Source organism: Mobula hypostoma, chromosome 1, assembly GCF_963921235.1.
Source record: "Mobula hypostoma chromosome 1, sMobHyp1.1, whole genome shotgun sequence".
Classification (NCBI taxonomy): Eukaryota; Metazoa; Chordata; class Chondrichthyes; order Myliobatiformes; family Myliobatidae; genus Mobula; species Mobula hypostoma.
Window position 1 is genome coordinate 80168747 of NC_086097.1, and position 23235 is coordinate 80191981.

Here is a 23235-nt window from a genome sequence, read left to right on the forward strand (position 1 = left end):
TCAGCAGGAATACTTGGACAATAATCTGGAGCAAAAACCTCAGCTAATTTTTTCCCTTCCCTTAAATGTCATAAATGAATTCATGAATGATAGAATACAGGTCTGAGATCACTGACCACATCAAGGTCTGCAGATCAAAACTGGAATAGTCTTTGGAGTGAAGTTTTGTAGGGGGTGGTGCATATTCTTATTGAATATTGAGTTAATTCAGTAGCTCAAAAATTTCACATGAAGAAAATAACTTCCATTGTAATAGCAACACATATCAAAGTTGCTGGTGAACACAGCAGGCCAGGCAGCATCTCTAGGAAGAGGTACAGTCGACGTTTCGGGCCGAGACCCTTCGTCAGGACTAACTGAAGGAAGAGCTAGTAAGAGATTTGAAAGTGGGAGGGGGAGGGGGATTTCCAAAATGATAGGAGAAGACAGGAGGGGGAGGGATGGAGCCAAGAACTGGACAGTTGATTGGCAAAAAGGATATGAGAGGATCATGGGACAGGAGGCCCAGGGAGAAGGAAAAGGGGGAGGGGGGGAACCCAGAGGATGGGCAAGGGGTATAGGCAGAGGGACAGAGGGAGAAAAAGGAGAGAGGGAGAAAGAATGTGTGCATATAAATAAATAACGGATGGGGTACGAGGGGGAGGTGGGGCATTAGCGGAAGTTAGAGAAGTCAATGTTCATGCCATCAGGTTGGAGGCTACCCAGATGGAATATAAGGTGTTGTTCCTCCAAGCTGAGTGTGGCCTCCTCTACTGCAAAGATGAAGCCACACTCAGGTTGGAGGAACAATACTCCAAGTGTGGTCTAACCAATGCCTTGTAAAGCCTTAGCATTATAATCTTGCTTTTATATTCTACGTTCTTTACTAGAGCCAGATTAGAGCTGTTCACTCAAAATACTTCCTTATCAGTTCCATTCAATTGCATTATTGCCAATTTCTCAATTTTTGTTGTCACACAGGAAACAAATGTTGGTTGATTTTGGTGATCCGGTCATTGATAAGTTAGAGGACATAAGCCCTTTTCTACTGAATGTTAATGGCACAAAGAAAAGAGCCATGTAGTAGGTAGTGGTTGTTGACACTTCTGCTTGCTGGACAAAACCACCAATTTCTCCTGATGTTCAGGGGCACTCTTCCATATAGAGTGGGCAAGTAGGGAACAGGACATGAACATTAGTCAAGCTATTATTTTACATGCTCATCTGAGGTGGCCTTCTAGCAGGTGACCAGCAATAATTGCATCCAGCATATTGTGGGAGATAGCAATCTTCAAACACATTTTAGTGTTTCTGCAATACTTCATTCCCTTTTTAGAATTGTATCAACTCAATGTAAATGAAATCAAATTTGATTATTGATCCAGGGTTTGGAGAGATGATTGATATTTGAAATGTTCATCTCAAAAATTAGTTTCAGAGCAAAGAGGTGTAAAGGTTTTTAATTGACCACTGTTATCACAGAGCAAAATCCAGTTTCATTTCTTTGGCAAATCTGATGCCCATTTTAACACATGGACAGGAACAGTTAGTGCGGAATCCCTATGACCACAAAATATTCATTAATTTGTCACAAATTGCTGTCTTCATCAATACCATTGCCTCTAGAATTCATTTGATTGACAACCTTGCATCAGTTTCAGCATGACTTATCCCTGTGATAATATATTTCCTGCGCCAGCTTGACCACTAGACAACCTGACAAAATCAAATTTCATTTATTATTGTTTCTAATTTGCTTGATCTTATTCCTGTTACTATCAACTAAATGCCCATTTCAATAAGGTATCTAAATGTTTAATCATTTGCAACTGTTTGTCACAAAAATTCCAATCAAGAATAAAATTTCTTATTCTCGCTGGACTGTGGGCTCTCCACAATGATGAATAAATATGACTGCTCACTGTGATGATATTTAGCTGCACAAGCACAGTCTTGATCTCCCTGTTTTTCTGTCACTTTCTCTTTTGCCGACAGCCTCTCTCCTACCTGCAGCCATCTTCACCATGAAGAAGAGGAGGAATTGCACTAACTTGATTTGTTGATCGTAAATATTTAAACAGGATACGGAGAGGCACAATATAAATTCACAGATAGATAGTGGAAGGAGATTAAACTTAAATCTAACCAAACATTCAGCTCTGGTAGCACCTATGGAGGGGAATAAACAGGTGATGTTTTGGCCAACACCCTTCGGACATGATTAAGGGTCTCAGCCTGGAATGCCAACTGTTTATTCCCCTTCATAGATGCTGCCTGACTTACTGAGTTCCTCCAGCATTTTGTGTGTGTTACTCAAGATTTCCAGCCCCTGCAGAATCTCTTGTGTTAAAAATTCAGCTCTGATAGGAAATGTTCTGATTATAAAAGCTTGAACAGAAATTAATATTTGGAGGTCCCTTTTGTCCCTCCAAGGTGAACTACTAGCAACTTTCCACATATGTCAAGGAGCCAAAACTTCAGGCACATCAGATCCAGATGTAGATGTTCCGAACTTGCTGCCAGATAACACGGGACAACAAAGATTTTGCTTCCTGAAGACTTTTGTGTGTGTTTTATGGATTTTGGGCAGCTGATCATGAAAATCGCCATGACATTTCTCTTACGTGCACCATTTTTTTGTAATAGCCTGCATTTGTTATTTCAATTCATAATTCAAGTCAATGAAAATATTGCCCACAATGTAAGCTGAAACATTTTTATCTTGTCCAGGCATGCCTGGGCATGTTTAAGCAAGGCAACTGAATTGGATTTTCAGAAGGTCTTTGACAAGGTGCCACACATGAGGCTGCTTAACCAGCTATGAGCCCATGGTATTACAGGAAAGATTCCAGCATGGATAAAGCAGTGGCCAATAGGCAGGAGGCAAAGAGTAGTGTGACATGCTGTAAGGTTTCACTGCTAAGGTCTTGCAGCATCCACCAAAACAAGATTCCTTAAGTTTGTCCAGGCTGGGGGGGGGCTATCACCCTCTATATTAAGCCACTAGCTGAAGCGAGAGTTACAGTGGGAATAAAAGGAGCCTTTTCTGGCTGGCTGCTGGTGACTAGTGGTGTCCACAGAGGTCTCTGTTGGGACTGATTCCTTTTACATTATATGTCAATGATTTGGATGATGGAATTGATGACTTTGTTGCAAAGTTTGCAGATGATATGAAGATGGATGAAGGGGCAGGTAGTTTTGAGGAAATAGAGAGCCTACAGAAGGACTTAGACAGATTAGGATAATGGGCAAAGAAGAGGCCAAGTCTTTATGTATATTTAAGGCAGAGGTTAGATTCTTGAATGGTCAGGGCATGAAGGGATAAAGGTTGGGAGGGAGTGTGGGGTGGAGGAAGGCTGGAAATTGGGCCTGAGAGGAAAAATGGACCAGCCATGATGAAATGGTGGAGCAGACTTGATGGATCAAATGGCTCCTCTATCCTATGGTCTCATGGTCTTATAGAATGCTGCATGGCAGGACAGGTTTTAGAAAAACAGGACATGAAGTCTAGAGGAAGCAGATGAAGATGCTATGATGCACAAGCCAGGAATGGAAAATGATACTGATACTGATACAGGTTTTGAACCCTTTATGTCGAGTGAGCCTCAACTGATAACTCAACCTGACCAGAGACTTAGGTTTGTCAAAGGCAAAAGCAGAATTACAGGGTTCAGGACCGCAAGGATGGAATCTGTGATCACCAGGCACAAAAATTTCCATGAAGAATTTCAATATTTGAGACTGAATAACTGAATAACCAGAATAACTGAAGCCAAGATTAAGGAAGGCATTTTTGTTGGCCCACAAATCTGATTGGTCATCAATGGCAGGCAATTTGAAGAACTTCTAGTGGAATGGCAAAAATTGCATGGTAGGCATTCAAGGATGTTGCTAAAAATTTTCTTGGCAACTACAGAGCACCAACCTACAAGCAGCTGGTTGACAATATGCTTCAAGCATACAAGACCATGAAGTGTAACATGTCACTTAAGGTTCATTTTTTGCATGCTCATTTAGACTGTCAGGGCTGACCATGGAGAAAGGTTTTTCCAGGACATTGTGGTCATTGGGAAATAGTGTCCGGACAACTGGAATCCATCAATGCAGGCTGATTATTGTTGGACACTTAAGTGAGAAGCTTCAGACACTGAGTACAAAATCATCAACAAAACACTCTTAGCTTATTTGAACTATTGCAAAGTGTCAGCAGTGCTATGCAATTAAATACTATATTCAATAAAAGTTAATTTCCTGTTTTTCCAAATTCCTATTTGATGCAAGTTGTCTGAAATTAGATTTGTGTTCAGCTTCAAGCTGTCTATCATAATCAAAAGAAAATTCTGAGGAAGCAACATTTTTGAAAAAAAATGTTGTCCTGGGTGTTTACTGTCAATTCTACCACTACCCTCTTCTGGGCTCCAAATAGAAATCCTTGGTAGAGCCAGGGAGTTGCTGGAATTCTCCTGTGCTCAAGCTGGGGAATGACGCAGATTCACAAATCCATTCACCTTTCTGTCTGCAAGGAAGACAACTAAGAATAAGATAAGCTTTTCTAAATTATTTGAGTTGTAATGTTTTAATTACTAAATTAAATTAGACTATTTTAAAGGGTTTAAATCTTATAACTGCTTACTACAAATTTAATAGTTCTTGAATAATTTGAATGTCTCAAGGTGCATTGAACAGGATTGACAACTTTGACAGACAACAAACTAGGGGTGTGGTTTTGCCCTCTATCAAAGATTTTATCGGTAGCTCTAAGCACATACTGCAGCTTTTTCTGGTCTGTTCACCCAACCTTCTCATATTGTGTGAGGTCATGTGCCAAACTAAACTATACTGATTGAATCTGGGAGGTTCTTATCTTGCAAATTATCTGAGGATAGATTTGTTTTTCTCTCCCCCATTTTTGCCTGACTACCTATATTTTAAGTATTTTGTTTTATTTCATCTGTCTAATATCTGCAGTACTGTATTTTGTTTTTGGATAATTAGCAAAATGATTGGGCAAGCATCTGGAAGCCAGGACTATGACTCCAGAGCAGTGATTCTGGATTCATATTCACAATCCCCATTAACTATAAGGGCCACATAACTCTTGCATGCCTGGTGTATCTTCCTCTTAAACACATGCATGCACTAAATATATAATCATAGTTATAGTTAAATCCTTTAAAACTTCCACCAAATAAATTATCAGTGTAATAAAAACTAAATTTAGTTAATTTAGTCATTATCTGTACATAATTAGCTGGCTGTCAGCTGGGTTCCTTAGAGACACAAGTTCTGTGAAGATGGGCTTAGTGTTTGCAACCGTTAAGGAGAAGAAATTCTTGCATAGTAGAGGATTTGTCTATTTACCTGTTGCATTTTATTTTTGTGTTTTTGTTTGTAATATGCAATCAAACTTCTGCATAATAATCTGATACCTCTCCCTCCCACCCCTGGGCAAAAAAAAAATCATATCCCCATCTTCTGCTAAATGATTTACATTTATCTTGGTACTTTAATTTCCTTGTTGCTTTAGCCACGTTTAATTTCATGCCCATGGCAGGGGGATCTAAAGTCCTTAAGAGGAATACCAGATTGAGCAAAGAATTCTAATTAGTTTTTAACTGGTGTCCAAGTAAGAGCAGTTTATAATGGGAAATTTAATATAATTAATGTACTTCAGTATAATAAAATTTCATATTCCAATACAGAAATTCTAATGGAAAATGTAATGTAATGACTGTACTCTAGGGTAATAAAATTCCACATTCTTAAATTAGAGGTCTTGAAAAGCCACCAGCTGCATGTCAAAGAGCCACAAATGGTCAAAAGGTATTGTCTTGGTATCACAGATCTAATGGCGTAAGGTTGAAAACCACCTGAATTTAAATGTACGTAGCTAATTGAATGAACTTAGATTAAAAATCCATAAAATTACACTATCCATAAAATTACCATATTGTTGTAAAAAACACACACATTGGCCAATGACATCTATCAATAAAGAAAATCTCCCATGTTCACCCAGTTTAGCCTACTTGTGACACCAGACCTACCAAATCTTCACCACCTTTGAGATGATATCAATAGCCATTCCACTTAAAGAACCATTCGGCAGCCATGATCATACTGAATGGCGGTGCAGGCTCAAAGGGCTGAATGGCCTACTCCTGCACCTATTTTCTATGTTTCTATGTTTCTATGAATGGACAACATAAGCTGGCTTTGCCAGTGACTTCTGCATGCTCATCTCACAGGTAAAATCTGAATTTCTTTGACAGATCTAAATCCCAGTTCTCGAGAGGGCTCAGGCACCGGCATCAGATGTCGGTAGAAATTTGCAGCATACAAGAATAGGAAATTATATCTTTTGGTTCTGAGAGGTAAATTTTCTCAGGGGATTTTGAAGACATCTTTGTTTCAGGAACCATCAGAATCAGAATCAGAATCAGGTTTAATATCACTGGCATAGGTCATGAAATTTGTTAACTTTACTGTAGCAGTACTACAAAATACATGATAAATAAATATTAGAGAGAAAAAAACTGAATTACAGTAAGTATATATATCTATTAAATAAAGTTAATATAAGTACTGCAAAAAAAACAGAAATAAAAAGTAGTGAGGTAGTATTCTTGGGTTCAATATCCATTTAGAAATTGGATGGCAGAGGGGAAGAGCTGTTCCTGAATCACTGAATGTGTGCCTTCTGGCTTCTGTATCTCCTTCCTGATGTTAACAATGAGAAGAGGGCATGTCATGGAAGGTCCTTAATGATGGATGCTACCTTCCTAAGGCACTGCTCCTTGAAAATGTCTTAGATACTACAGAGACTAGTACCCATGATGGACCAGACTAATTTTACAAGCTTCTGCACTTATTTTAATCTTGTGCAGTAGCACAACAAATTTGCCTGAAGTATTTGGACGGCCTTCAAAATGTTTATATCCCGTTAAACTCCACAAAATCTAAATGGAGAAAGAGTATAGGAAATACCAGCCAGAGATGATGTAGCTTATTTAGATGCAATGGAGGAGAAGGAGGAAGATGTGTGGCATAGAAGAGCAGTGAACATTGCTGAAAGAAGCCCTTGGCATAATTACCGCTGAAAGCATCAGTGAATCTCTGGAAATCCAACCGTCTGATATCTTCAATGCCAAGTACTCCTACCCTTCCACACATCCAACAGTGTGAACTAATCCTACAAATGGTCATGGATATACAATTCACTCTATTAACTACAGGGTTTCTCAGACACCATGAATGCCTGGAGACATCCTAAGCTGAAAATAGTTTTCTAGAGACTTCTGAGGGAAAACCATGAGCAAATTCTATTTGTTAATATGTGGGAGATTGAAGATTAGGCTGCGGATTAAAAGAGCCTTATGGCTTCATGTAAGGATACTGAACTAAGCAGAGTTCCTGAATTTGAAGTGGTTAGATCCTCATGACAAATGCATCATTACAGTTACACTTGTGTGGGGATAAGTTTTCCTTTTTCTTTTATAGGATGGGACAGGACAGATGTCAAGTCTGTAGTTCAAAGATGAGTGAACAGAATGAGCGGGGCAAGTCAAGTTTATTATCATATGCACCAGCGTATAAAGTAAAACTTTACATTGGTTTTGTGAGAAGATTCCATTGCCTATATCAGTCTGAGGCTTTCCTGCAGTGTCAATAAAAGTAGAAACACAGAAAAACCTACAGCACAATACCAGCCCTTCGGCCCACAAAGCTGTGCTGAAAATGTCCTTACTTTAGAAATTACCTAGGGTTACCCATAGTCCTCTATTTTTCTAAGCTCCATATACCTAGCCAGGAGTCTCTCAAAAGACCCTATCATTTCCACCTCCACCACCGTCACTGGCAACCCATTCCACGCACTCACCACTCTGCATAAAAAGCTTAGCCCTGATATCTCCTCTGTACCTACTTCCAAGCACCTTAAAACTATGCCCTCTCTTGATAGCCACTTCAGTCCTGGAAAAAAGCCTCTGAATATCTACATGATCAATGCCTCTCATCATCTTGTACACCTCTATCATCCTCTCGTCCTCTGTCGCTCCAAGGGGAAAAGGCCAAGTTCACTCAACCTATTCTCATAAGGCATGCTCCCAAATCCAGGCAACATCCTTGTAAATCACCACCGCACCCTCTCTATGGTTTGCACATCCTTCCTATAGTGAGGCGAGCAGAACTGAGCACAGTACTCCAAGTGGGGTCTGACCAGGGTCCTATATAGCTGCAACGTTACCTCTCGGCTCCTAAACTCAATCCCACGGTTGATGAAGGCCAATGCACTGTATGCCTTCTCAACCACAGGGTCAACCTGCACAGCAGCTTTGAGTGTCCTATGGACTCAGACCCCAAGATCCCTCTGATCCTCCACACTGCCAAGAGTTTTACCATTAATACTATACATCATATTTGACCTACCAAAATGAACCACCTCACACTTACCTTGGTTGAACTTCATGTGCCACTTCTCAGCCCATCAAAGCATCCTATCAATGTCCTGCTGTAACCTCTGACAGCCCTCCATGCTATCCACAACACCCCAACCTTTGTGTCATCAGAAAATTTACTAACCCATCCTTCTACTTCCTTATCCAGCTCATTTATAAAAATCACGAAAAGTAAGGGTCCCAGAACGGATCCCTGAGGCACACCATGGGTCATTGACCTCCATGCTAAATATGACCCGTCTACAACCAGTCTTTGCCTTCTGTGGGCAAGTAGGTTCTGGATCCACAAAGCAATGTCCCCTTGGATCCCATACCTCCTTACTTTCTCAATAAGCCTTGCATGGGGTACCTTATCAAATGCCTTGCTGAAATCCATATACATTACATCCACAAAAAATTCAATCAGGCTCGTAAGGCACAATCTGTCTTTGACAAAGCCATGCTGACTATTCCTAATCATATTATGCCTCTCCAAATATTCATAAATCTTGCCTCTCAGTATCTTTTCCATTAACTTACCAAGCACTGAAGTAAGACTCACTAGTCTATAATTTCCTGTGATCTTTCTACTCCCTTTTATGAGTAAAGGAACAACATCTGCAACCCTCCAATCTTCTGGAATCTCTCTTCCCCATTGATGATGCAAAGATCATTGTCGGAGGCTCAGCAATCTTCTCCCTCACCTCCCACATTAGCCCTGGGTACATCTCGCCTGGTCCCAGTGACTTATCCAACTTGATGCTTTTCAAAAGCTCCAGCGCATCGTCTTCCCTAATATCTACATGCTCAAGCTTTTCAGTCCACTGTATGTCAGTCCCTATAATCACCAAGATCCTTTTCCATAGTGAATACTGAAGCAAAGTATTCATTAAGTACCTCTGCTCTCTTCGCTGGTTCCATACAAACTCTTCCACTGCCACACTTGATTGGTTCTATTCTCTCACATCTTATCCTCTTGCTCTTCACATACTGGTAGAATGCCTTGGGGTTTTCCTTAATCCTGTCCGCCAAGGCTTTCTCATGGCCCATTCTGGCTCTCTTAATTTCATTCTTCAGCTCCTTCCTGCTAGCCTTATAATCTTCTAGATCTCTATCATTACCTAGTTTTTTGAACCTTTCGTAAGCTCTTCTGTTCCGCTTGACTAGATTTACAACAACCTTTGTACACCACGGTTCCCATACCCTACCATCCTTATCCTGTCTCGTTGGAATGTACCTATGCAGAACTCCACGCAAGTATCCCCTGAACATTTGCCACATTTCTTCCATACGTTTCTCTGAGAACATCTGTTTCCAATTTATGCTTCCAAGTTCCTGCCTGATAGCCCCATATTTCCCCTTACTCCAATTAAATGCTTTGCTAACTTGTCTGTTTCTATCCCTCTCCAATGCTATGGTAAAGGAGACAGAATTGTGATCACTATCTCCAAGACGCTCTCAAACTGAGAGATCTGACATCTGACCAGGTTCATTTCCCAATATCAGATCAAGTACTGCCTCTCCTCTTGTAGACTTATCTACATACTGTGTCAAGAAACCTTCCTGAACACACCTAACAAACTCTACCCCATCTAAGCCTCTCGCTCTAGGGAGATGCCAATCGATATTTGGGAAATTAAAATCTCCTGCCACAAAAACCCTGTTATTATCACACCTTTCCAGAATCTGTCTCCCTATCTGCTCATCGAAGTTCCTGTTACTATTGGGTGGTTTATAAAAAACACCCAGTAGAGTTATTGACCCCTTCCCGTTCCTAACTTCCACCCACAGAGTCAATAGACAATCCCACCATGTCTTCCTCCTTTTCTGCAGCCGTGACATGATCTCTGATCAACAGTGCCATGACCCCACTTCTTTTGCCTCCCTCCCTGTCCCTTTCTGAAACATCTAAAGCCTGGCACTCGAAGTAACCATTGCGCCGAGCCATCCCAGTCTCTGTAATGGCCACAACATCATAGCTCCAAGTACTGATCCACGCTTTAAGCTAATAAAGTTAATAAAGTTAGAGAATTAGAGTCAGATATATGCAGCATAGAAATAGTCCCTTCAACCCTACACATCCATGCCAAACTAAGTTGCCCAAGTGAGCTAGTTCCATGTGTCTGCATTTGGCCCATAACCTAAACCTTTTTTCTCCATGCAGCTATCCAAACGACTTTAAATGCCTCATTGGCATGGCTTCACTGTTGTGTACTGTGTACTGCAAAACCTGGACAGCCAAAGAAAACAGCCGGCGTCAGAGCGAGAACAGCAAGGTGACCTGATGCCCGGGAGCCATATTGCTTCCATTGTAAACATTGTACCTCAACAATAACACACTGCTGATGGGCGGGTTTGTTCTCAGCAAGTGTTGTGTCATAGACAGATCTTGGTGTGAGTGAAGCTTTATCCACATATCTCAATTCCTACAGGCCCCTGTCCCTTTATTCAGTCAAGGCATTGGTTCTGATGTCCTTAAAATGGTACAAATTGCATCAGCAGAACAGCAATTTAAACAGAAAAAAGTTCACCACTTGTATCTGCCAAGAATTACAGCTGCCCAGCTTTAAGCCCTGTGCAAATTGCCGAACACTAATTGTTAGGATCAACTGGATTCCAGAAGGAATGACCCGAATGTAGTACTTGGCACAGTTTCAGCAACCAAGTCCTTAAAGTTAACTTGTACTGTGTATATAATAACACATGATGTAAGGCAAGTCTTTTTCCACCCACCAGAAAACTGGTTTATCCAGTAGAACACAGATAAGAGAGACCATAAGGCCTCAGAGGAATGTGGCAAGTGGAGATAATGGGCTTGTTGCAAGTACTAATATTGTGATAACCATGGCCTTTACTGAATAAAGGGATACTTTAGGCATGAGATCAGTAGGCCATGACTAGAGGTAGGTGTCTATAAAGCACATGAAGATCATTCAGAGAAGGTGATGTCAGAAACAACTGATCACATGCCTTTTCATTTTGGGTTGGTTAAGAATTGATAACTGAACGTATGTAACTTCGTTTTTAAGTGTGAATAAAAATGCCACACTTTGAACAATTGAGGAGACAAGGAATTGTTTAAGAAGTTTTACAAGGTTAATTAGTAGACAGCTTTAGATGGAAAATCAAAGTAAACTGCACTGACTCACAATTCAAATGGGTACAGTCTCTCCTGCCAGAAATTACTAGCTGGTTTACACATTTGGAATGGTGTATCAATTTTCAGCAAACTATAGCACAATGGAATTTCTTGAAGACTAAGTTAGTCTCAACTCCTGAATCAGCCCAGCAGCAGAAAATTTACATTTTATTGAAACTGGGAGAAATTTCTTCCATAGCAACAATTTCTTTTGCTTATTTCAGGAAAGCATAATGAGGAGAAGAACAATTGGTACCTTGTGCCTTCTCTCTCATTCAATAATATCATGGCTATTTGTTTACGACAGCATCACTTCTTTGTGCAAAGCTATATTCCCCCGATTCCAATATCGAAAAAATCTATTTATGTCTTGAAATATACTCAGCAATTGAGCCTGAAAAAAATCTGTTGCTTTGAGAATTTCAAAGCTTCACTACACTCAGTGAAAAACAAAATCAGGTCATATCTGTCCTGAATAGTGAAGCCATTATTTTAAGACTGTGAAACATTGCCAGGAGAAATATTAACTCCACATTTATTCCATCAACCTCTTTTGGAATTTCTGAGCTCGAGAAAATTTTGGCTGAGTCTGCTTAATGTCTTCTCATACAACTACTAGAAATCAATCTAATGAAACCTTGCTGCATTCTTGCTTTCACAAGAATACTATTCCTTTGGTAGGGAGATCTCACCTATACACAATATTCCAGGTGTGGTCCCACCAGAGCCCTATATAATTTAAGCAATGTCTGAAATCTACTTGCAAGAATGCCAATATATTGTTTGCCTTCCTAATTGCTTACTGCCCCTGGATGTCCACTAAGGGGCATCCAGATTCCTCTGAACACTAACACTTTCTGTCCCTCTGGCTTTAAGGAATATTTTGCTTTCCTTATTTTTTCTAAAGTGATTAACCTCACTAATTTACAATTTTCTTCTTTCTGCTGTTTTCACACATTCACTTAGCCCGTCTATTTACCTGACAGAGACATATTATGATAGGCTGCATGTATTTATTTGAACTATAGGTTTAATAATGCATTAAAATACATTTCTTGTGCATAATTAAGAACCACAACAGCAAAAATAGAACAGTAAATAATAATACCTAGGGCATTTTAGACCAGGTAAATCTTATATCTCCAAAAGTCATCTAATTTACTTCATGAACCTTTGTAAAACATAAATGCTTAATATTGAATTTTATTGAAGTATGCACAAATATATATGCGCACAGGGTTCAGTGAAAAATGTTCTTGCAGCAACATCACAGACATATTGCATTATATGGAAACTGTTAAACAAAAGAAAAAACACAATTTTAAAAGCTGCAAATTTGGTGCTTTAATGTTAAAATTTCCAAATAATTGTGAAATATTATTAGAAATATATTTTAGAATTTAGGATTAAAATAGTCTTGATATTTTGCATTCAATGAAATAATTTTTAAATAAAAATATACACATTTCTGAAGGGTGCTTTCTATAGACTAACCACTTACCAAAGCTTATGATGAAATGGATAAATACATCATTTATATGGTCTCGAGAATTTATACATACCGTACCTTCCAATGTACACAAACTGTGTTTAACTAGATTACTAAATGTATTTTCTTATACTAATGCATTCTATTTTTTATACAGATTTCCATTTTAAAACTTTACAATTGTATGAAAATGCAATATGTCAATTTAGTCATCATTTTAATTCTTTATATGGGCTATGTTGTTCTACAAAGAACAATATACCTTAGCCCATAAGACTAGGAGCTGAATTATGCCATTCAGCACATTAAGTATTTTCCACTATTCGACCATGGATGACTTATGATTTTCTCTCTACTTCATTCTCCTACCTTGTCCCCACAACCCTTGATGCCCTTACTAACCAAGAACATATTAACCACTGCATTAAATGCACCAAATAACTTAGTCTCCACAGACACCTGTGGCCATGAACTTCACAAATTCTCCACCCTCTAGCTAAAGTAATTCCTCCTCATCTCTGTTCTAAAGGGACGTCCTTTAATTCTGAAGCTGTGCCTGTGGTCCTAGACTCTTCCACTATTGGAAATATTCTCTCCACATCCACTCTATCAAGGCCTTTCAATATTCAGGAGGTTTCAAAGAGATTCCCCTTTTATCCTACTAAACTCCAACAAGTACAGGTGCAGAGTCATAAAATTCTCCACATACATTAACCCTTTCATTCCCCAGGTTCATTCTTGTAAATCTCCTAACACTCTCCAATGCCAACATATTCTTCCCTAGATATGGGGCTTAATACTCCAAATGTGGTCTTAACAACACCTTTCAAGCACAACATTACATCCGTGCTTTTATATTCTAGTACTCTTGAAATAAATGCTAACATTGCATTTGCCTTCCTTACCACTGACTCAACCTGTATGTTCACCTTCAGGGTATCCTGCATGAGGACTCCCAAGTCCCTTTGCACCTCCAATTTCTGAAATCTCTCCGCATCCAGAAAGTAGTCTGTACCTTTATTCCTTCTACCAAAAAGCATCACCATACAGTTCTCTATGCTATATTCCATCTGTCATTTCTTTGCCCATTCTCTCAACCTGTCCAATTTCTTCTGCAGACTCCCTGCTTCCTCAACACTACCTGTCCCTCCATTTATCTTTGCATCATCTGCACACTTGGCCACAAGCCATAAATACCATCATCCAGATCATTGATCTATAACATGAAAAATAACAGACCCAACATTGACCCCTGGTCACAATATCACCCAACCAGAAGATTCTCATTATGAGCTCCTATCTTATTTAGCAGCCTTGTCAAAGGCCTCATGAAAATCCAAGTAAACAACATCCACTGAGTCTCCTTTGTCTATCATGCTTGTCATTTCCTCAAAGAATTTCAACAGATTTGTCAGGCAAGATCTTTCTCCCTTTAAGGAAACTGTGCTCACTTTGGCCTATTTTAAAGTAGGCTTTCAAAATACCCTGAAACCTCATCCTTAATAATGGACTCTAAAGTCTTACCAACCACTGAATTCGGACCAATCAGCCTATCATATCCTGCCCTTTGCCTCCCTTCCATTTTAAAGAGTGGAATGACATTTGTCATTTTCCAGTGTTTTAGAACCCATTCTGAAATCTAGTGATTCTTGAAGGGTCACAGTACAGCTTCCACAATCTCTTCAGTTACTTCGTTCAGAACCTTGGGGTCTAGTCCATACAGTCCAGACCTGTCAGTTTCCCAAGAACTTTCATCTCTGTAACAGCAAACATACTCACTTCTGCCATCCCCCCTCTACCCATCCCCAGTCTCTTGAATTTCTGGCATGTTGCTCCTGCAGTGAAGACTGACACAAAATACTTATTCAGTTCATTCCCCATTTCTTAGCTCCCTGTTACTAATGCTCTACTATTATTTTCTGGCAGACTAATGTCTGCCCTTGCCTTTCTTTTACACTTTATATACAAATATTTTTCCTACTTTGTTTCATATTATTAGCTAGCTTACCTTTATATTTCATCTGTTCTCTTTTTCTTGTTTTTATTATTTGCCTTCTGTTGGTTATTAAAAGCTTTCCAATCGTCGAATATTCTGCTAACTTTTTGCTATTTTGTATGTCCTCTTTTGCTTTTATGCTGATTTTGACTTCCCTTGTCAGCCATGGTTGCCTCATCTACCCTTTAGAATGCTTCTTTTTCTTTGGGATGAAGTTATGCTGTTTTCTGAATTGCTCCCGAAAACTCCTGGCAATGCTCCTTAGAACATAAGAACGTAAGAAAAAGGAGCAGGAGTAGGCCATCCAGCCCATTGAACCTGCCCCGCCATTCAATAAGATCATGGCTGATTTGTCCGTAATCTCAACTCCAACTACCTGCCTTTTCCCCATAAGCCTTAATTCCTTACTATGTAAAAACCTATCTAACTGTATCTTAAATATATTTAGTGAAGAAGCCTCAACTGCTTCCCTGGGCAGAGAATTCCACAGATTCACCACTCCCTGGGAAGAACAGTTTCTCCTCATCTCTGTCCTAAATCTTCTCCCCTGAATCTTGAGGCAATGTCTCCTAGTTCTAGTTTCACCTACCAATGGAAACTACTTTTTTACTTTTATCTTATATATCCCTTTCAAAATTTTGTATGTTTCTATAAGATCCCTTCTCATTCTTCTGAATTCCAGAGAGTATAGTCCCAGGTGACTCAGTCTCTCATCATAGGTTAACCCCTTCATCTCCTTCACCCATCCCTGCTATGATCTCCTTCCAATCAACCTTGACTAGCCCCTTTCCCATGCTTCCAGTAACCTTTACTCAACTGCAATACCAATACATCTGATTTATGCTTCCTCCTCTCAAACTGCAGGATGAATTTTATTATATTATGATTATTACCTCCTGAGGGTTCCTTCACTTTAAGCTCCCTAATCAAATCTGGGTCATCACACAATACAAAATCCAGAATTGCCTTTACCCTAGTGGGCTCAACCGCAAACTGCTCTGTAAATCCATTGTAGGCATTCTACAAATTCCTTCTCTTGGAATCCAGTGCCAATCTAATTTTCCCAGTCAATCTGCATATTGAAGTCCCTAATGACAACTGTAATATTGTCTGTTGTACATGCTTTTTAAAATCTCTAGTTTAGTTTGTAACCTACACTCTGGCTACTATTTTGAGGCCTATATTTAACTTCATCAGTGTCTTTTCACCCTTCCATCCACAAGGACTCTCCATTTTCTGATCCTATGTCACTTCTTGCTAAGGATTTGATTTCATTTTTCATCAATAGAACAACCTCAACCACTCTGCCCTCCTGCCTGTCTTTTCGATAGCATTGCATCCTCAGATGTTTAGGTCCCAGCTGTGATCTTTTCTCAGCCATGACTGATTCAAGATTCAAGATTGTTTAATGTCATTTCCTGTACACAAGTGTAATGGAGAATGAAATTATTGTTACTCTGGATCTGATGCAGTACAGAAAAAAACACAAGCATGGTAATAATTTAAAAAACACAAAAATATAAATACGTATGATAGCATATATACATATTTCGATTGTATGCCATAATGTGATACCAGGCTGTACATAAAGTGAATGACAGGAGATAATTAAGTAGTGGTGGAATTAGTGGGTGGAGGGGTTGATCAATTTTACTATTTGGGGAAAGTAATGTATTGGAATCTGATGGTCCTGGTGTGGGTGCTATGTAGCCTCCTCCCTGATGGGGGTGGGACAAACAATCCATAAGGGTGGGTGGGTTCCTTCATGAGATTGCTGCCTTTGTTTCAAAATCCTTGATGGAGTGTGTGGGCTGGTGCCATTAATACTTTGGGCGGTTTTGACTACCCATTCTAGAGCCTTCCTATCTGCCACAGTGCAGTTTCCGTACCAAGCAGTGATGCTGTTTGTCAGGATGTTCTCTACTGCGCCTCTTTAGAATGATGTGAGTATGGACGTGCAAAGTCCAGCTCTCTTCAACCTCCTAAGAAAGTTTAGGAGTTGGTGAGCTTTCTTGATTGAGTAGGATGTGTTCTGGGACCATGGGAGGTTACGTGTAATGTGTAGTCCCAGGGGTTTGAAACTGCTTGCAGTTTCCACTTCTTTGCCACCGATGTATCGAGGGATGTCAGTGATATGAGTTCTCCTGAAGTCGATAATCATCTCCCTTGTCTTGTTCACATTAAGGAAGAGAATATTTTCCTGGCCCAGACCTTGAGCTCTTCCACCTTTGTGTCTTATTGTTGTTAGTGGTGAACCCACCACTGTTGTATCATCAGCAAACTTGACAATGTGATTGTTTGGATGTTTGGCTGTGCGGTTATGTGTGAGCATACTGTACAGCGATGGGTTCAGCACAACCCTGGTAAGCACCTGGTTTGAGGATAATGGGGAGGGAGGAGCCATTTTGCATCCTGACTATCTGAGGTCTGTTCATTAGGAATTCCACCACTCAGTTGCACAGTGGTGTATTTAGACTGAGGAGTAGGAGTTTGTTCGCCAAGGTCTGTGGGACAATAGTATTGGATGCTGAACTGAAATGCAGAAGCAGCATTCTGACATAAGTGTCATTGTTTTCTAGGTATGTCAGAGCCAGGTGCATGACAGATGCTATGACATCTGTCGTAGAGGGGTTTTGTCAATAAACATATTGATGAGCATCCAATGTGGCAGGAATGGAGTTTTTGATATATGCCATTATCAGAGCACTTCATGATGATTGGCATCACTGCCACTGGGCAGTAGTCGTTTGGCTCTGAGGGTGTAGATTTCTTCGGTGCAGAGATGATGGTGGCTGATTTGAAGCATGTGGGGACAGCAGCCTGGATGAGCGAAGTGTTGAAGATGTCCGTGAAGATGTCAGTGAGCTGATGTGTACGCTTCCTGAGTACTCTTCCTGGGAAGTTGTCTGGCCTGGCTGCCTTATGGGGATTGACTCGCTACAGAATCTTTCTCATGTCTGCTGCTGTTACACGCTGTGGTTGCTCACCTGGGAGAGGGATATCTTTTGTAGTTGACATTGTGTTGCATGCCTCGAAGTATGCATAGAAGTTGTTTAGAGTGTCAGGGAGGGAAGCGTCTCTGGTACAGTTTGGACTGTTTTACCTTATTTAGTCTGTAAAGCCCTCGATGCCCAGCTACAAACATCAGGGATCATTATCAGGCAGGTGTTCCTGAAGTTTTTTGTGCATAGGTGGTCTTTGCCCTCTTGATGCCTTAGATGAGGTTTGTCCTGGATGCTCAGAGAGCTGCTTTGTCACCTGAAAGGCAGCATCCTGGGCTTTTAGCAGGAAGGCACCACCGCATTCAGCCAAGGTTACTGGTTGGGCCTTGAGATGACTGTTGTTGAAGTATCAACAGCTACTGATATAGCCAATGACAGGCGAGGCATATTTCTTGAGTTTTGGGTCTTCTCTGTTTGTGGCGGCTCCCTTGAACATGTGCCATTTAGTCTACTCAAAGCAGTCTTGGAGCATGGTGTTTGTCTCATTAGGCCATATAGTGATGGTCCTCTTAACGGTTATTGAGCTGATGATCACAATATTATACCTGCTAATTTCTAACTCGTCTATAAGCCCATCTACGTTTTTTTGCATACTGAGTGCATTCAAATATAACACATTCAGCCCTGTATTAACAATCCCTCTCCTCAAATTTGTCTCCATTTTGCCCCAAGTTAAATTCTTATCCTTTACTAAACTTTGTCCTTTTTTAATTCTGGACATTTAAAAAGCCTCTCCTGCACTCTCATTCCCTTTTATTTTGTCCCTATATGTCCTACCTGTTGAACCCCACCCACCACCACTGCTATTTAGTTTAAAGCCCTAAATACTGTACTTACTATGCGAATCACCAGGATCCTGGTCCCAGCATGGTTCAAGTGGAGCCTCTCTCATCAGAGCAGCTCCCTCCTTCCCCAATACTGAAGATAATATCTCGCAAGTTCAAGCCCATTTCTCCCACACCAACCCTAGAGCCATACAGTTAACTCTCTAAGCTCATTGACCATATGCCAGTAATAATCTAAAGATCATTAGATTTTTGGTTCTGCATTTTAATTTAGTCCCTGCTGCTCATACTCTCTCAGCAGAACCTCTTTCTACCTCTGTTGTTGGTACCCACGTGGATCACAACAACTTGATCTTTCCCTTTCCCCACCAAATTATATAAGATGTCCTAAACTCGGGCACCAGGCAAGCAGCAGCCTTTGTGACTTTCAGTTGTTGAGATAGAGAATTGTGTCTACTCCCCTAACTATATTATCCCTAGATACAACTGATTTCCTCTTCTCTCTCCACTCTTAATTGGCTCCCTGAATCACTTTTCCATGGCTAGGTTGCTCATCCCCTTTACAGCCCCACTCTCATCCCACAGAGTGCAAGAATCTCAGACCTGTTGGACAAACTCAAGGGCTGAGACTCCTCCAGCACTATCTCTAGGGATACCTCGACCTGCTTCCCTCATAGTCACTCCTCTTGTCCCTTACCACAGATCAAATTTGATGCATTTACTCTAATGGGTGCAACTGCCTCATGAAACACAGTGAGGTAACTCTCCCCCTCCTTGATGCATTGCGGTGTTTGAAGCTCAGATTTCAGATTATCAACTTTGAGCTGGAGTTCCTCGAGCAGCCAACACCTGCTGCAGATGTGGTCACCAGGAACCGCAATAGGAGCCAACAGCTCCCACATCATGCAACTACAACACATTACCCAACCCTGCATCCCACTTTAACTAATTAGATGTAATTCGGTATCTTTTTCTAAGTTGTCAGCAACCTTGTTTAACTCTCAACTGCAAGCCTACTAAGCAATTAGTCCACCTGAGTAATTTAAAGAAGAAAGCTTATGGTTCTTACCATTTTCTCCTCGAAAGATCCTTTTTTGAAAGCCTCAAATTTCCTCTCTTATAATGGGCCACCACTACAATGCCAGCCACTTGAACTTACCTTCCATTTATTGGTAGCTGCTGCCTAATAAGTCAATAAAATACTAAGACAATCAACAAAACTTTGTTTTAACTCATTCTCACTCTTGTCCTTACTCCTGTAAAGTGAAACTCACCTGCAACGAGACTTACAGTTTTAACTCCTTCCCACTCTTCATCTCTTCCTGTAAAGTGAAACCCCAAGTAGCCATTCAAATTTTCCTCATAAATCAGGCATTCTAGCAGATGAAAATCCAAAGCTGTAGCCTCATTCTTGTCAAAGTCAAGATTTCCCTTCACATCGTAGGAAGACTGACAACCTTCTAATTTCACTGCCATTCACTACCTGAAATGCCAGTCTCTGCAACAGGGCAACAATAATTGCCCCTTTAGCAGTCTCGATTTTGGGATCATTGGACCTGCCCTGGCACAGTTTTAACCATATTCCACTGAGCTGGGATAAGTTAGGCCCCTCTTGGTGGCAGAGATTACATGGAGACCTGACCTTGACACAAAAGTACAGAAACTGATTTATAATGGAGATCTAGAAATGAAGTTGGCAAGTTTTTAATATGGATTTTAGCCATACCAAAATTCTTCAGTCTTGACCTGAAGCCTTCACTTGATTTTGATGCACTCGGCTGGATTATAAATTAAGAACCTTCCGTTTGCTAATACCTACCTAACGTGAATTTACATTGAGATTCAGTTACAATATTACTTCTGCAATGGACATTAGGCTACAAAGTGTTTCTAGCTCAGGTGTGTCTTTTAACTAAAAAAAAATCCTTGAAAGGTAATTTCCAACCATGGATTTCGGAAACAGGTTATATATTTTGACAGTATCAAAGGCACTTTCACCTGTGAAGATGAGGTATTCACTAAAATAGGTCAGGAGGAAGAAGGCTGATTTAAGAAACTCGGATTAAGATGTGGCTTCAGGAGAATCTATATCTGGCATTGTTGTATATTCCAGTCATTGTAAAAATACATTAGCAGGATCAGAGATATGGCAAAGTTATGTGGAAGACAGTTGACAATTATTTCTTCAAGAAGAGCCCACTGGGACTCCTGCTTGTTGGTGTGGTTGAGTAATTAGAATAAAGATGGACAGGGACGGGGAGTGTTCAGAACAGGATATTTAAACTGTTGTGGAAGGGAGAAGAGCGGCCTTTGAATTCCTGGAGGTGGAGCTAATGATAACCTTGTTCTTGATATCTTGATCAACCTGAAAGGAGCTCTTTGCCTTACCACTTGCTGTAAAACTGAACCAAGCAACCATGTTGCTTCTTCTGAGTTTGGTCATCAGGTTCAACAGCTTTTATCAATTCATGATATTTTTTGCAATAATTAGCTGTGACTGTTGTTCTTTGAGAACCAATAAACCGCATTATTTTGCAGCCCTGTCCAGGTATTCTTCACTAAGATGGTCAAAAATTTTCTCTTACTTCACACAACACTCTATTTGCTCTGACACACTGGCAATTATATTTTGCCTGTCGGACCATGTTAATCAACTCAAAACCACAGCTTGAGGAAAGTAAGTATAAAGTTGCCAATAAAAAAATAAGACTCATGAAATATTCAGCCCTGAGTATATAAAGGAAAATTTACAAATTAAATAAAGACATCAACCAATTGGAATACTCAATATTCTTTGTGTAGTAAAACAAATATGACTTTATTTAGATTGAGTTTATAAAACACTTCTAACTCTTGTAGATTTTGATGTTACCTAAATAGCTTTACTTAGATTGTGTACACCTTTTACAAATAACATCAATCGAGATTCAGATCCAAGATTGTTTAATGTCATTTCAGGTAGACAAGTGTAATGGAAAATGAAATAATTGTTACTCCGGATCTGATGCAGCACAAAAAGAAACAAATAAGGTGAAGAACACAATAATAAAAAACACAATAAATATAAATAAATTGCTTATACAATAGATTGACTGTATGTCCATAAAGTGACATCAGGCACAGGAGTGTCTGTACATAATGTGACACTGACAGTAAAGGATAAACATAAAACATAGAACATAGAAATTTACAGCATATTACAGGCCCTTTGGCCCACAATGTCATGCTGACCATGTAACCTACTCTAGAGACTGCCTAGAATTTCCCTACCACATAGCCCTCTATTTTTCCAAGCTCCATGTACCTATTTAAGAGGCCCGTTAAAGGACCTATCATACCACTTCCACTACCACTGCTGGCAGTGCATTCCACGTACCCACCACTCTCTGTGTGAAAAACTTACCCTTGACATTCCCTCAGTACCTGTTTTCAAGCACTTTAAAACTAGGCCCCCTTGTGCTAACCATTTCAGCCCTGGGAAAAAGCCTCTAGCTATCCACACGATCAATGCCCCTCATCACGTTATACACCTCTATCAGGTCACCTCTCATCCTCCATCACTCCAAGGAGAAAAGGTCAAGTACACTCAACCTATTCTCATAAGATATGCCCTCCAATCCAGGTAACATCCTTGTAAATCCTCTCTGCACTCTCTCTATAGTATCCACATCCTTCCTGTAATGAGGTGACCAGAACTGAACACAGTACTCCAAGTGGGATCTGACCAAGGTCTTATATAGCTGTAACATTACCTCACTGCTCTTGAACTCAATTCCACCGTTGATGAATGCCAACACACCATACGCCTTCTTAAAAGCACTGCCAACCTGCGCAGCAGCCTTGAATGTCCTATCGACATGAGCCCCATGATCTCTCTGATCCTCCACTCTGACAAGAGTCTTACCATTTATATTATATCCTGTCTTCAAATTGGACCTACCAAAATGAACCACTTCACATTTATCTGGGTTGAAGTCCATCTGCCACTTCTCAGCCCAGTTCTGCATCTTATCAATGTCCCGCTGTAACCTCTGACAACTCTCCAGGCTATCCACAGCACCCCCGCCTTTGTGTCGTCAGCAAACTTACTAACCCACCCTTTTGCTTCTTCGTCCAGGTCATTTAAAAAAATCAAAAAGAGGAGGGTCCCAGAACAGATCCCTGCGGAACACCCCAGTCACCGACCTCCATGCAGAGTACAAACTATCTATAACCACCCTTTGCCTTCTGTGGGCAAGCCAATTCTGGATCCACAAAGCAAGGTCTCCTTGGATCCCATGCCTCCTTACTTTCTGAAGGAGCCTTGCATGGGGAACCTTATCAAATGCCTGAATGAAATCCATATATACTACATCCACTGTTCCACCTTCATCAATGTGTTTTGTTACATCCTCAAAGAATTCAGTCAGG